The sequence below is a fragment of the Cervus elaphus genome, chromosome 15 (assembly GCF_910594005.1).
Source record: "Cervus elaphus chromosome 15, mCerEla1.1, whole genome shotgun sequence".
Taxonomy (NCBI): Eukaryota; Metazoa; Chordata; class Mammalia; order Artiodactyla; family Cervidae; genus Cervus; species Cervus elaphus.
This window is the reverse complement of record NC_057829.1, coordinates 60,535,194-60,548,822: the sequence shown is the minus strand read 5'-3', so window position 1 is coordinate 60,548,822 and position 13,629 is coordinate 60,535,194. Positions and strand designations below refer to the sequence as shown.

At 40.6% G+C, this 13,629-nt stretch overlaps 1 long non-coding RNA gene across 1 annotated transcript in view; it reads left to right on the top strand.

The window, feature by feature from the left end:
* Positions 1-13,403, top strand: part of LOC122709147 — a 30,375-nt gene extending 16,972 nt beyond the window's left edge. The window contains exons 4-5 of the long non-coding RNA XR_006345421.1: positions 3,268-3,491; positions 12,122-13,403. This is a non-coding gene — a long non-coding RNA (uncharacterized LOC122709147). The remainder of the gene's footprint in view (positions 1-3,267; positions 3,492-12,121) is intronic.
* The last annotated feature ends 226 nt before the right edge of the window (positions 13,404-13,629 follow it).

The window sequence follows — 13,629 nt, the reverse complement described above, 5'->3', positions numbered from 1 at the left end:
CTATATCAGGATTTTCTTAGATTTCTTTGTGGAACATAATATTAGATGTAGAAATTAAAAAGGACTATATACTCTATCCAACATGCAATATCCACAGTGTGTTCTGACTACTTGAGGCACTTTCCATACACCCAACAGTGACCAAATAGTAATAACATTAATCAGACAGAGTAATGATGGTAGTTTCTGCATCTGGGGGGCAGGGGTAGCTGGTGGGATAGGGTAGAGAATGGGCATTCCGGTCTTGACATTGTTTCTAATCCTCCACTAAAACAAAAGTCTATTGATAAAACTCATGAAAGGAGGTACTCTGCTTTTTTATGTATCTTAAAAGAAATGGCCAGGGTAACTATTGTGCAAAATGACATGTTTCCCCAATTCCAAGAATGCCTGTATTTATCTATGCAGTTTTTATTATTTTTTTTCAGTTTTTATTATTTTTGAATGTACCAAAATGTTCTTCATAACATTTGACACAGTGTTCAACATATTATGTCATTTTGATATTAAACAGTTCTTACTTGTGGCTGGTTTCAAGGCTAATAGGAGACTGCAAAAGGATGGGGTTTTATATCTGATAAGGATGTTCTAGACATGGTAAATCATACTTCAAGAAACATGAGGTAAAAGGTTAAATGCTGTATGGCAATTAACAAATCGAACCTTCAGTTCAGTTCAGGTCAGTCGCTTAGTCATGTCCAACTCTTTGCGACCCCATGGACTTCAGCACGCCAGGCTTCCCTGTCCATCACCAACTCCAGGAGCTTACTCAAACTCATGTCCATTGAGTTGGTGATGCCATCCAACCATCTCATTCTCTGTTGTCCCCTTCTCCTCCCACCTTCAATCTTTCCCAGCATCAGGGTCTTTTCCAAGGAGTCAGTTCTTCGCATCAGGTAGCCAAGGTATTGGAGTTTCAGCTTCAGCATCAGTCCCTCCAATGAATATTCAGGACTGATTTCCTTTAGGATGGACTGGTTGGAGATCCTTCAAAAGCATCAATTCTTCAGCGCCTAGCTTTCTTTGTAGTCCAACTCTCACCTCCATACATGACTACTAGAATAACCATAGCTTTGACTAGACAGACCTTTGTTGGCAAAGTAATGTCTCTGCTTTTTAATATGCTATCTAGGTTTGTCATAACTTTTCTTCCAAGGAGCAAGCGTCTTTTAATTTCATGGCTGCAGTCACCATCTGCAGTGATTTTGGAGCCCCCCAAAATAAAGTCCGTCACTGTTTCCATTATGTCCCCATCTATTTGCCATGAAGTGATGGGACCAGATGCCATGATCTTAGTTTTCTGAATGTTGAGTTTTAAGCCAACTTTTTCACTCTCCTCTTTCACTTTCATCAAGAGGCTCTTTAGTTCTTCTTAAAATCTAATCTTAAGAATTTATAAATTTTTTTCCCACCAGGAATACACCCAAATCCCATCTTCTTATACCTGCTATAAACCAAGATTCTAAGTCAATACTACTTGGTATTTGCTGTAAGAATATTCAACAAACAAAATTTGCCAGCAGCTTTTGAAAATCATATCAAATTTTCGTGACACTATTTTCTTTCACTTTTAATGGACTTTTATTTTTTAGAGCAGTTTTAGGTTCACAGCAAAAGTGAACAGAGAGTACAGAAGTTTCCCATATATAATTCTGTCACTGCCACAGCCTTGCTTGCTATCTCCCACCAGAGTGATACATTGGTTACCACTGATGAGCCTACACTGATACATCATTATCACCCAAAGTCCATAGCTTATATTAGAGTTCACTCTTGATGTTGTACATTCTATGCGTATGTATGTTAGTTGCTCAGTCATGTCTGACTCTTTGCCGACTCCATAGACTGTAGCCTGCCAGGCTCCTCTGTCCACGGAATTCTCCAGGCAAGAATACTGGAGTGCGTAGCCATTCCCTTCTCTAGGGGATCTTCCTGACCCAGGGATCAAACCAGGGTGTCCCGCATTGCAGGTAGACTCTTTACCATCTGAGCCACCAGGGAAAGCCTGGACATTCTACAGGTTTTGACAAAAATATAATGACATATATCCATCATTATAGTTTCTTGCCAGTATCTGATACTGTACTTTGACAGTCTATCAGTACCACATGCACATGTCTTATTAAAAAAAAACATGGATTAGATTAACTCAATCATATTTGTAGTTCTCTATCATTGATAATAACCTCTTCCCCCACTCCATCTGCCTGCGAATAGGTATTCAGAGATGATAAGAACCACAGTGAGGGGTAGGAAACAGGGCATGGAGTGGATCTAAAAGTACTCTGGGAGTATTTAGAATGCACACTGGCTCAGAAAATGCCCCTTCCCTTCTTTTAGGAGAGGAGTAGGAAAGGTACTGGCTCAGTGGTAAAGAATATGCCTGCAACGCAGAAGACCAGGAAGAGTCCCCTGGAGGAGGGCATGGCAACCCATTCCAGTATTCTTGCTGGAGAATCCCATGGACAGAGGAGCCTGGTGGGCTACAGTTCATGGGGGTCACAAAGAGTCATACACGATTGACCGACTGAGTACTAGGAAAAGCTCTGCTCAGAGCAGAGCCAGGGTTCTCAACCCCAGATGCACATTACACATATTGTTATCACTGTCAGTGCTTTAAAAACACTAATGCCCATCCTCATTGTCAGAGATTGGAATTTGGTCTAAGGTTCAAGCAAGGATTTCTCTTTAAGGACTCAGTCATTTTAATGTGCTGCCAGGGCTTTAGAGTTAAGGAGATCTAAGTTTAAATCCTCACTGTGTGAAATGAGACAAGTTGGTGAGCTTCTCTGAAACTGTTTATCTGTGAACTGAAGTTTTCTTTAAAAAATCTACTTCACAGAGTCATAGTAGGGGAAAGGAGGAAATAAATACATAAGAACTCCCAACAGAGACCCCAGCACATAGTTGGCACTCACCAAGTTTCCGTTCCTTTCCTCTTCACTTATACGCTAGGTATATGGTTCGGATTAAATAAAATATTGTCTTCTCTTCTTGTGTCCCTTACCTTTCCCCGCGCTAATATCTTCCATTTATTTTTCAGAAGTAACCCCCTGGCCACTTCAGTTGAGAAGAGAACAGAAGTTCTGTTCTGAAGAGAATAGAAGTCTCTTCCCTCCTCCAGTACATAGGACCTCTCTACCTCCCTTCCCCAAACTTGCTGTGATTTTACATATTCAACAGCAACTGTGGGACTAGGGGCATGCTGAAATAGGGGGTTGGGGAGTGAAGTATGACTCAGGGTCACTCATGCCTTTTTCTTTCAAGGATAAGCAAGTGGCCTTGGAAGTCAGGGAGGAATGCCCTGAAGTCTGAGTTCAGGGAAGCCCTTGAATGTAGCAGAATGGGGCCAGCTCTTCCAAAGGGGAAGTACATGACCAAACAGTTGCACCAGAAGAAGGCACGCTTCGAGCACATGGCACATTAAAATCAAGCAGATCAGACACTCAACAAGGAATCTGAAGAATTAAAATAAAGATCCTGAACTACAGGTAAATGCCTAACCTGATCCCAGTACTTGATAAAGTCTCTGTTTACAGCAAGTATTGAACAACTGATTCATAACCACTCTATTCTGAGCTACAGCTACCCGTCACTTCTCCTGCATGTGCTGAAATCTCTTACATTTTCTGTTGAAACATCCCCTTTACCTCTTTCATCCTTCTACTCCCACTTAAAGTATCCTGATTCCTCTAAATGTCTCAGAGGTTTTCAGATGTAATGAGTGAAATGTTCCTTCATTAAAAATGATAAAATTGTACTGCTACTTCAAGAAGCCAGCCCCAAATCCATGAGTTTCAGGTATAATAACTGATAACAGCTATAATATCTTTGGGCTTCCCCAGTGGCTCAGTGGTTAAAGAATCTGCCTGCAATGCAGGAGACGTGGCAGAAGCCACAGGTTCAAATCCCTGGGTCAGGAAGATCCCGTGGGAAAGAAAATGGCAACCCACTGCAGTAATGTTACCTGGGAAATCCCATGGGCATAAGAGCCTGGTGGGCTACAGTCCATGGGGTTGCAAAGAGTTGGACATGACCTAGCAACTAAACACAAACAACAAAAAACATACTATCTTTAAGGTCAAAGATATTCACTTCTAAAGAAAGTACTATCTATAAAAGTCCAATTGATTTATGTGCTGTGCTAAGTCACTTCAGTCACGTCCAACTCTTTGTTACCCTAAGGACGTGGCCCACCAGGCTCCACTGTTCATGGGTTTCTCCAGGCAAGAATAGTTGAGTGGGTTGCCATGTCCTCCTCCAGGGGATCTTCCCGACCCAGTCGAACCCGTGTCTCTTACATCTCCTGCACTGGTAGGTAGGTTCTTTACTGCTAGAGCCACCTGGGAAACCCATTTGATTTATAAAATCTCCAACTATTTAAAAAAATTTTAATTTTAAAATATTTTTAAAATGTTAAATTTAGATAGAGATGGTAAACAGATCAGTGGCTGCCCTAGATCCATTGGGGTGGAAGGAGGTCTTGAATAAGTGAAGCTCAGGGGATTTTTTTAAGTGGTGAAACTATTCAGTATGATACTATCATGATGGACACGTTACAGTATTTGTCAAAATCTGTGGAACTTTAAAGGACAAAGAATGAAACAATGTACACAGTTAAAAAAAGAAATCATCCACGAGGTTAAGGGATCCCTGAATGGAATGTCAGTTATGACAAAAGAATCTAACTGTATTATAAATGTATGAAAGAACCTCACTGAAGAGAGTAGGAAAAAGGGTACTGCCCTAAGTCACTTTGGAAACGAGTGTTTGTAAAACAAAAGGCAAAAGGAACCATACAAAAACATATGACTCTGTTGATACAGCTGTTTCCCACGGGGATATGGGTTCATAGTTCATATACTACTACATCTGTATCCTGGCATTGGACAATTATGTAAACAGATGTCAACATGAGTGAGGGTTCTCATTGTGGGAGTGGAAGGTTACAGACAGGCAAGAGTAGGGGTGATTATAACAAATCGATCACACTAAGATAATAGAGGAAACTGGATATGGAGTATATGAGTAGTCTCTGTACCAGTCTTTACAACTTTTCTGTAAATCAAAAACTATTCTAAAATTAAAAGTTGATTTTAAAAAAATATGTTGTTAAGCATTGTATAGGTGTTTAAATGCATTTGTTGTACTGAAACTAATGCTGAAGGACATCTTTACTAAAATAACTGCTAAAAGGACATGGTTTTGCAAAAGTATTTGTTACACATGATTTCTTGTTCAAACAGAATTCATTGTCCCTACATCCAGCAAAGCAAAGTTAACTCGGGCTCTATGCCAAGACACGGAAACAGTCTTGTTACATAGACTCTATGCGATAATGGTAGTACTCAAATCTTTTCATCCATGACACACAATATTCCCATTGGTCTAAAGGAAAAAAGCCTCACTGGCTCAAAAAGTTTCCAGTAAGTGTCTCCGGGGAGAAGTCACAAACTCTGGGGCCAGGGGAGGGCAGCAAGGAGAACTGACTGCTGGTTCCAGAACCTGAAAAAAATAATAAAAAAGGGAGGAGAAGGCCCATGCTTCTCCAGACGACCACCCTCATATGGGAACATTGCCTGGGGAACTTAAAGTAGCTCTGAGAAGGAGACAAGTTGTACTTAAGAAAAATTCACCACACTTAACCGACCCTAAGTGCTGGACCATACTTGCTAAGCAATCAAAGACTGCCAAGGACATAAGTTTCTAATTCAGGACACTGCTAGTGCTAGGAGGCAGGAGACATTCTTAAAGAACACATGGCTTCTAGAGTCTTACGCTCAAGACTTTAACATGGTGGCTCACACACTCATTTTTTGAAGACAATAATAGCCCACAATACCAGGCCAGTCTGAAGCAAGAGGTATTCATGTTGCTGTCAATGTCTCTGCCTCTGCAGAGCTTTGCGGGTGTGACAAACTGGAGACAAGGCCAAAGTTAGGCATCCTGTGCTCCTTTACATTAGGCCCTTCATCCATTCCAGGCCAGCAGAGCCTGAAAAAATAAGGAGTAGAGAAAGATAACAGTGATTTTTCTACTTTTGAGATTATTAATTGTGTGGTTATCCCAGCTCATCCTTCAAGGTCTAGTTCAAACCTTAAATTTTTTTTTTTTAATTTATTTTTTATTTTTTTATTTTTTTTTAAAACCTTAAATTTTTAAAGGCTTCCAAGCTCCTCCAAATTCTGAGAGCATAATTCTCCTCTCAGAGTGTCAAGTAACTTGGTGGTGGTTTAGTCGCTAAGTCATGTCTGACTCTAGCCATGGACAATAGCCCACCAGGCTCCTCTGTCCATAGGATTTCCCAAGCCATAGTACTGGAGTGGGTTGCCATTAGCTTCTCCAGGGGATCTTCCCAACCCAGGAATTGAACCCCGATCTCCTGTCTTATAGGTGGATTCTTTACCAACTGAAGTACAAGGGAAGTCGCCAAGTAACAGCACTTGTTTAATGCCTTGCACTTCCAGAACATTAAAAATCTGTTTTTATCACATGTTTTAGAATTAAGGATATACAGACTACATATAGAAAATGTCTCGAAGCCTACCCACACAACCATTCACCTTAATTTTTTCCGAGAAAAATGGAAATTTCATAGGGGCCCCTGCTCCAGGGGCTAACATATAACTATCTACCACATGTACAGTTTATGTTATCATGCTTTGTGTTATAAAAAGGGAGTAAGTTAGAAGAGGATCAATGAGGAAAAAGAATTCTTTCCCCTTCTCTACTTAACTTCCCTCCAGTTCCTTCCTCTGCCTAGCTGGAAAAAAGCCCTGTGAAAAAGCGACTGCTCCCAAACAGAAAATAGTACACCATGGTTTATCACAGCTATGCTAAATCCCATAGCCTCCCATAGTGCCAGCCCCTGTCATTTTCTGCTTTTTGTTTTGGTTATTTAAGCACGGAGAAGATTCCTTCTTAAACCATCATGTTTAGGTACCTAAGAAGTTTTGCTACCTTCATTTTCTTTATATTAACTTAAGCCCATCTTGGTTCCCTCTGAGCTGGCAAGAAAGTCGATCACAATCATTACTGGAATCCCCTTACCTCCCTGGTTTACATCACAATCAGGGAGAAGTGAATGTATCAGAAAATAGGGGGAGGACTCCTAATCTCTCCTCTGCTTCGAGCCTTTTTGAAATTCTTGTTGCCCAACCCTGAAACATGACAGGCTTTCTGCTCCATTGCTGAGTGGGGATGAAGGTAGTCTAGTGAGGGGTCTTCACCTTTGCTGGAAGCACTGGTGTCTAGAGTAGAGTCTCTGTAAGACACCATATGACCATCCTGCTGACCAGGATACAACCACAGAACAAGCAAGGGCACCCACTACCCACCAACCTCCATCCCCTCCCCAGTGCTCCAGAATTTCCACTCTTCCCTGGCCCTCAGAGGTTTACCCCCTTATTATTCTGTTACTCTGCTGCTAAGTCGCTTCAGTTATGTCCGACTCTGTGCAACCCCACAGATGGCAGCCCACCAGGCTTCCCCATCCCTGGGATTCTCCCGGCAAGAACACTGGAGTGGGTTGCCATTTCCTTCTCCAATGCATGAAAGTGAAAAGTGAAAGTTAAGTTGATCACTCGTGTCTGACTCTTCACGACCCCGTGGACTGCAGCCTACCAGGCTCCTCTGTCCATTGGATTTTCCAGGCAAGAGTACTGGAGTGGGTTGCCATTGCCTTCTCCACTCTATTACTCTATCTATTACTCTATCCCGATTACTCTATTGCTTCAGGGCGCCTTGTGCAATTTCAACAACAAGCTAGGACGGGACTGGGGACTCCAATAACTAACACCTTAACAAAGCATCCCGCCACTTTACACTGGTGTTGTCACTTCTTCCCACCCTAAATTTCCCGTCAGTCCTCCCTCCACACTCTATCACTACTAGATTTGGAGTTCTGCAGGAAAAGGACAGATTATTACTCATTTTATGTCCTCTAAAATACCTCACATGGGAATTCTCAACCAGGGCACACAAGAAATCAAATCCCTACCTAGCAGTCCCTCCAAATTTTTATTGATGTTTAAAAAATTCTTTTCCTACAATTGAGTATAAATAACATTATAGCAATGCCTGAGACATGAAATGAAGCACATCAGGCATCTGAGTGTGGAGCAGCTTTGCTGTAACTAAGAAGTATGAGGTTAGCATGTCATCAGATAGGACTACGGAGGAATTCCAAGAACTCTGCCTCCAAAAAGCACAGACAGGACAGAACCAGCTCTTCTTCAAACAGCAATCACCTTGAAGAGCACCCCATAGATGACCCTGATACCTTTATTGACATTATTGTGGCGATTGCATTATAATCCCTGCTGGCCTGACTAGCGTTGCTGTCAATCATTTAATTATCTCACAATATATCTCCAAAAATTCTAGAATTTGAAGTATTCTTCTGAAGACTGCTACACGTTCACTTCTCTTATTCTCATTTTCTTCCTATCTAAAAGAATATCCATTGTTTAGTCACCTGGCATACATTGCAACCTATTTTGCAGCTGTGTGTACAAAAGCAGTAACTCACTCTGGGAGTAGCAAAGATGGGTGTCCATGATTATGCTTGGCCCGAAGGGGCAGCGGGAGGAAGGAAGAGGTTCCTGGAACCCACAAAGTAATGATGGCTACAGAGGACAGTTGCTTGACAAGAATGGTGGCTTCTACTTTGGGTTGGGGTCCCCCAAAAGCCATTCTCAGGAGTAGGATTTCAGCACAAGTAGTTTATTTGGAAGCAATCCCAGGAGGTCCTGGAAAGGGATGGGTAAGAGAGAGGGCAGGGAAGGAGGCCAAGACAGTGTGCACTGATCGGCAGAGATTGCCCCTGAGTGCAAATGTGGCTCAGTCTCCATAGGGACATAGGAGATGATGAAGAACACGGCTTAGAGTTGTCCCAACCCAGGGGAGAAGATATGGGGATGTTTACCCACCAATTCCCATACAACAGTGGTCAAGGGCTGCTCCAGCACCTTTGGCCTGCCCTGAACATAGAGTAGGCATGTTTCCATGGCCAGAAAAAGCCCTCAGGCAGAGAGTGGCAGGTGTTTACACAGGAAGGAGCCACCACTGTACATCAGCGGTGGTGGGGGCTGAAGGAACCTGGGTGGGGCACCCATGGCATCTGCTATGCCTTCAGTTAAGGACCGTAGCCACTGCTGCTCTGGCCCCACAGAGAAGGAGCAGAAGAATAAATAAATACCTGACCTCGCTCTTCGCCCATCCCCCTAATCTCCTGCTGAACCTAATCAGATGCCCCTTGATGCAGTTCACTCTGGACAGTCTCCCATGGCACAGAGCAGGGTGGAGGAAGAGGAACAGTGGCCTGTGGAGCAAGCAGAGAGCATCCAACACATCAGCCTTCCACTGTTTCCAAATGTCTGTATCTAAAATCTAGGACAGCACTCTCTGACTATAAAAATATCATGATACATTTATATCTTCACTAAAACTGAAGAAACGTGTGACTGGAAAGGACCTTGGAAAACATCTCTGTGAGTCTAAGCAGTAGAGAGAGCACAAGGAAAATGAGAGGAGACAAGTTCTAGTCCTGGTTCTAATAATTATGAATGACGACAATTTGAGCAGGTCATTTGGCACTTCAAACTGTTTCCTCATCCTTATAATCAGCAAGCTCTTATTGACTGAACAAAGCTGTTATGAAAATCAAAAGAATATAAAATACCTTGTAGTTAAAAGGGTGATACCGTGAGGAGTCCAGACAGAAAGGAAGCAATACCACTTTTAAACACTTTTCGGAAGGAAATGCCCCTATTTTTGTGTGTGTTTCTTTCAATTAGGAAGATATTTACATGTTTACCACCACACACAAAAAAATTTTTAATTAGACAAGGCATGATATTTAACATGTACTTACTTACAGTGATTTTCTTACCACTAATCCCCCAACCAAAAAATCTACATTCATTTAATTACATCAGTTACTATTCTAATAAATAGTCATAGTCATTTTTCTCTAGTTATTTCCTTTTGTTTTTGACAGTGTGCTTTTGACCCTTTTAACCACTTCCTCTCAGTCCTTATGTGTTTCAACATTTCTGATGACCCAGTAATCATGCCCAAGATCACAATTCTACATCTTTTCTCTTTTCAGTTCCCTTTTAATGTAGAAAATAAGCCTAATGATGGAGGCACCATTAGATTATGCTAAGAAATACTAGATAGAAAATCTTGGGGAATACGTGTAACTCTATGGCTGATTCATATCAATGTATGACAAAACCCACTGAAGTGTTGTGAAGTAATTAGCCTCCAACTAATAAAACATAAATAAATAAATAAAAAGAAAATCTTCTAGGTGCAGTCATCAGTCTAAGGAAAGAATAAAGTTACAATTATTGCCCCTAAATGGAGATGTCAGAGTTGCTCCCTTGCTAAAAATCAGGAATCAAGATTATCAGTAACCCAGCGAAATTCATGAAACAAAAGGCAGTGTTTCCCTTGGGGTTATCACACTATTACTGCCTTGGATTAAAAACCACTATAGCAATTCATTTGACTGGCCTAAAGTTTTCATGAAGGAACTGTGGGGGAGGAGAGGCTGTTTTCAAAGGTACCACCACTAGGAAAATAAGCACTTAATAGTTCTTACCCATCCACAAGGTAGAAGAAGGTGGAGACAGTCATTAAATAAACAAAATAAGATATATCAGAAGAATGAACAAATTTTTAAAAAAAAAGAATGAACATAAAAACATCATTCTTTTTGCTGACTCTATTGTTTCAAGTCTTTGTGGTAGGCGGCAACAGGAAGACTTAAAAGTAGAGGGAAGGAAAAGGCTTTGCCCTTTTCCTTAAAGCATGTTAACTCTATTTTAATTAACCTTTGGGTATTACCGCTTTGCTTCACATCAGAACAATGTAATATCCCATTATCACACCATCTTGAGGAAAGATATTGCCCTTCTGAACTTTGGCAAGAAACATAACAGACATAACAACTCAGAAATGACTACTCCAGGAAAGAAAATTTTTGCATAGACTCTCCTCCCAGTAAGGTTAAAGGAAACTACTTAAAAAAAAATTCTCTAGAAATGATAAGTCATTTTCCATGTAGGTAATTTCCATTGTCCATATTTACAGTTCTCTGAATAAAGTTGTTAGGAACTCCATTTAAAACACTACAATATCTGACATGTGTTTTAAAAGGGAGGGAGAAGAGAGGGCAGAAAAGAGGGAGAGAGATAAGATGGGGAGAAGAATTGAAAATACAAGTTAAATCAAATATATTCAGTGGTTAGCTGGCATTAATAAGCTATTATTTTATATTCATAAACTTGCTAAGAGATTTTTCCAATTTGTAATACTGAAAACAACAAACATATTAATATTTAAAACATTTTCTGGATGGAAGGGATATTAAAATAATTTAACTTATACAGGATGGTTATATAAATACTCTAATATTTATACAACTGTCATTCCAAATGTGGAAACTCTATAGATTGGCTTGGGTTTTAGCATCAGACTGCTAGGAATAATCAGACAGACATTATCTGGGTGTCATCTTCAGTGTACTGTTAAGAGAGCCTCAATCAAAATTCAAATGCTTCTGCCCACTGCCTTCTGAGATCTTAGATGTCTTTAATGTGGACAAATTATTTACCCCACAATTAGTTGTAAATAGTCATGAGAAAAGTAACATCAGGTACCATTTCCAGGTTTTAAAAAAAGGAATCAATGTATACACTTAAATGAATTACAAATACTGATACTGATGTGAATGATAAATATGGATCTGACTAATGAATGGGAAAGAGGGGTAGAGAGATTATGCTCTCTACACAACACATTTTGAGCTCTTCTATAGCTGACTGACTAGTGAAAGAGCTCTTTCCCAAAGATATGGGTATTCATTCAAATAAATCTTTATGACTGTAAAGTATGAACTGCATACATATTATCTGGAGGAAATCCCTAGACAGCTTCCGAATAGGAGGTAGAGACCTTGAGATCATCTCTAGACTGAATTCTGACCACAGTTCTCAGATATGGAGAAGACATTCTAGAGAATAAATACACATAGAGGCCTTACGTTTTGGAGGTTGTCTAGGCTCACTGATACAAGGGTTCTGCTTGATTAAATGAATCCCCTTTCCCCTAGAATAAGAAAATTCAACGAACTGAAGCTATGACTCACCTCTAAAGGTCAAGAAACATTGTGAGTACCAAGTGTGATCACACTCTCCAGATGTCAGAGCTCCACATTATGGGTCAAACTGGCATCCCATCAACTTCTGAACCTGAGAGCTGGGGCAAAATTTACTGTGGAAACACCACTGAAAGAACTTCATGTTCCTAGAAGCTCCCTGGATTATAAACTCAGAAGTGGAGATAGCTGCGAGAGTGATTAGACAGAGTTGGAAAGTTCATGCAGAAGTGGCAACACCTTCAAACTTGGGCAAAGGGCCCCTGCTCTAGTCCCACACCTTAGAGGGACCCGGAAACCAGAAAACCACAAATAACAAATTTGGCAAAAATCACATGGGTACTTCTGTCACTCAGGACCCAGTGCTCAGTGATGACACTGAGCAATTCACAATCCAGCATGCCTGCTGCTGTGAGTCACGCCATTTAAGCACCAGAGGAACACTCTGCCACCCTACCCTGTGTCCAAATGAAGAAGAGAGGACTGTGGCACTGCTAACGTCAGAGACGGACAATGCTTCAGAGCATGAGGAGCATTTGAGTGGGAGAAATTATTAGGCAAGAAAATATTTAGCTCAATGTATCTTTCTTCTCAAATTTCATGACCACGGTAGGTTTTTGAATAGTAAAATAGGTCATAGAGCAGAGTGTTCACTTTCTTAAACTCTTGATATCCAATATTTAACAGTTTTTACAACAGTTGCACGTGGCATCTGAGGAAAACTTAACAATATGAAACAATTGTTGTTCAGTTTCTCAGTCGTGTCTGACTCTTTGAGACCCCATGGATTGCAGCACTCCAGGCTTCCCTATCCTTCACCATCTCCTGGAGCTTGCTCAAACTCAAGTCCATTGAGTTGGTGATGCCATCCAACCATGTCATCCTCTGTCGGTCCCTTCTCCTCCTGCCTTTGTATATATGTAAGTCTAGACATAACACGTATTAAACACAACACTTATTCTTCACATTGGTAGCTACAATTATAAATATTATTATAAAATATAATAATATAAATTTTATAATAATACCTAAATTTCAGAAAACTGTTAAAACTTTTGATTATATTTAAATTAATTCATTAATTATCATTATATTTGGCCTTTGTACTTAGCAGATAATATTGAATATGTACTGTATATGTACATGTATTTGTATATGCATATGTCACTCAGTCATGTCCAACTCTTGGCAACTCCATGGACTATAGCCCACCAGGCTCCTCTGGTCCATGGGGATTCTCCAGGCAAGAAAACTGGGGTGGGCTGCCATGCCCTCCTTCAGGGGATACTCCCAACCAAGGGATCAAATTGAACCCAGGTCTCCTGCATTGCAGGAGGATTCTTTACCTTCTGAGCCACCAGGGAAGCCCAATATTGAAAATATTAGAAGAAAAATAATTTTTTGAAGCCACTGTTTGTAAACTTTTTTACATTTATTTTATACTTTTTATATAAAAGATACTC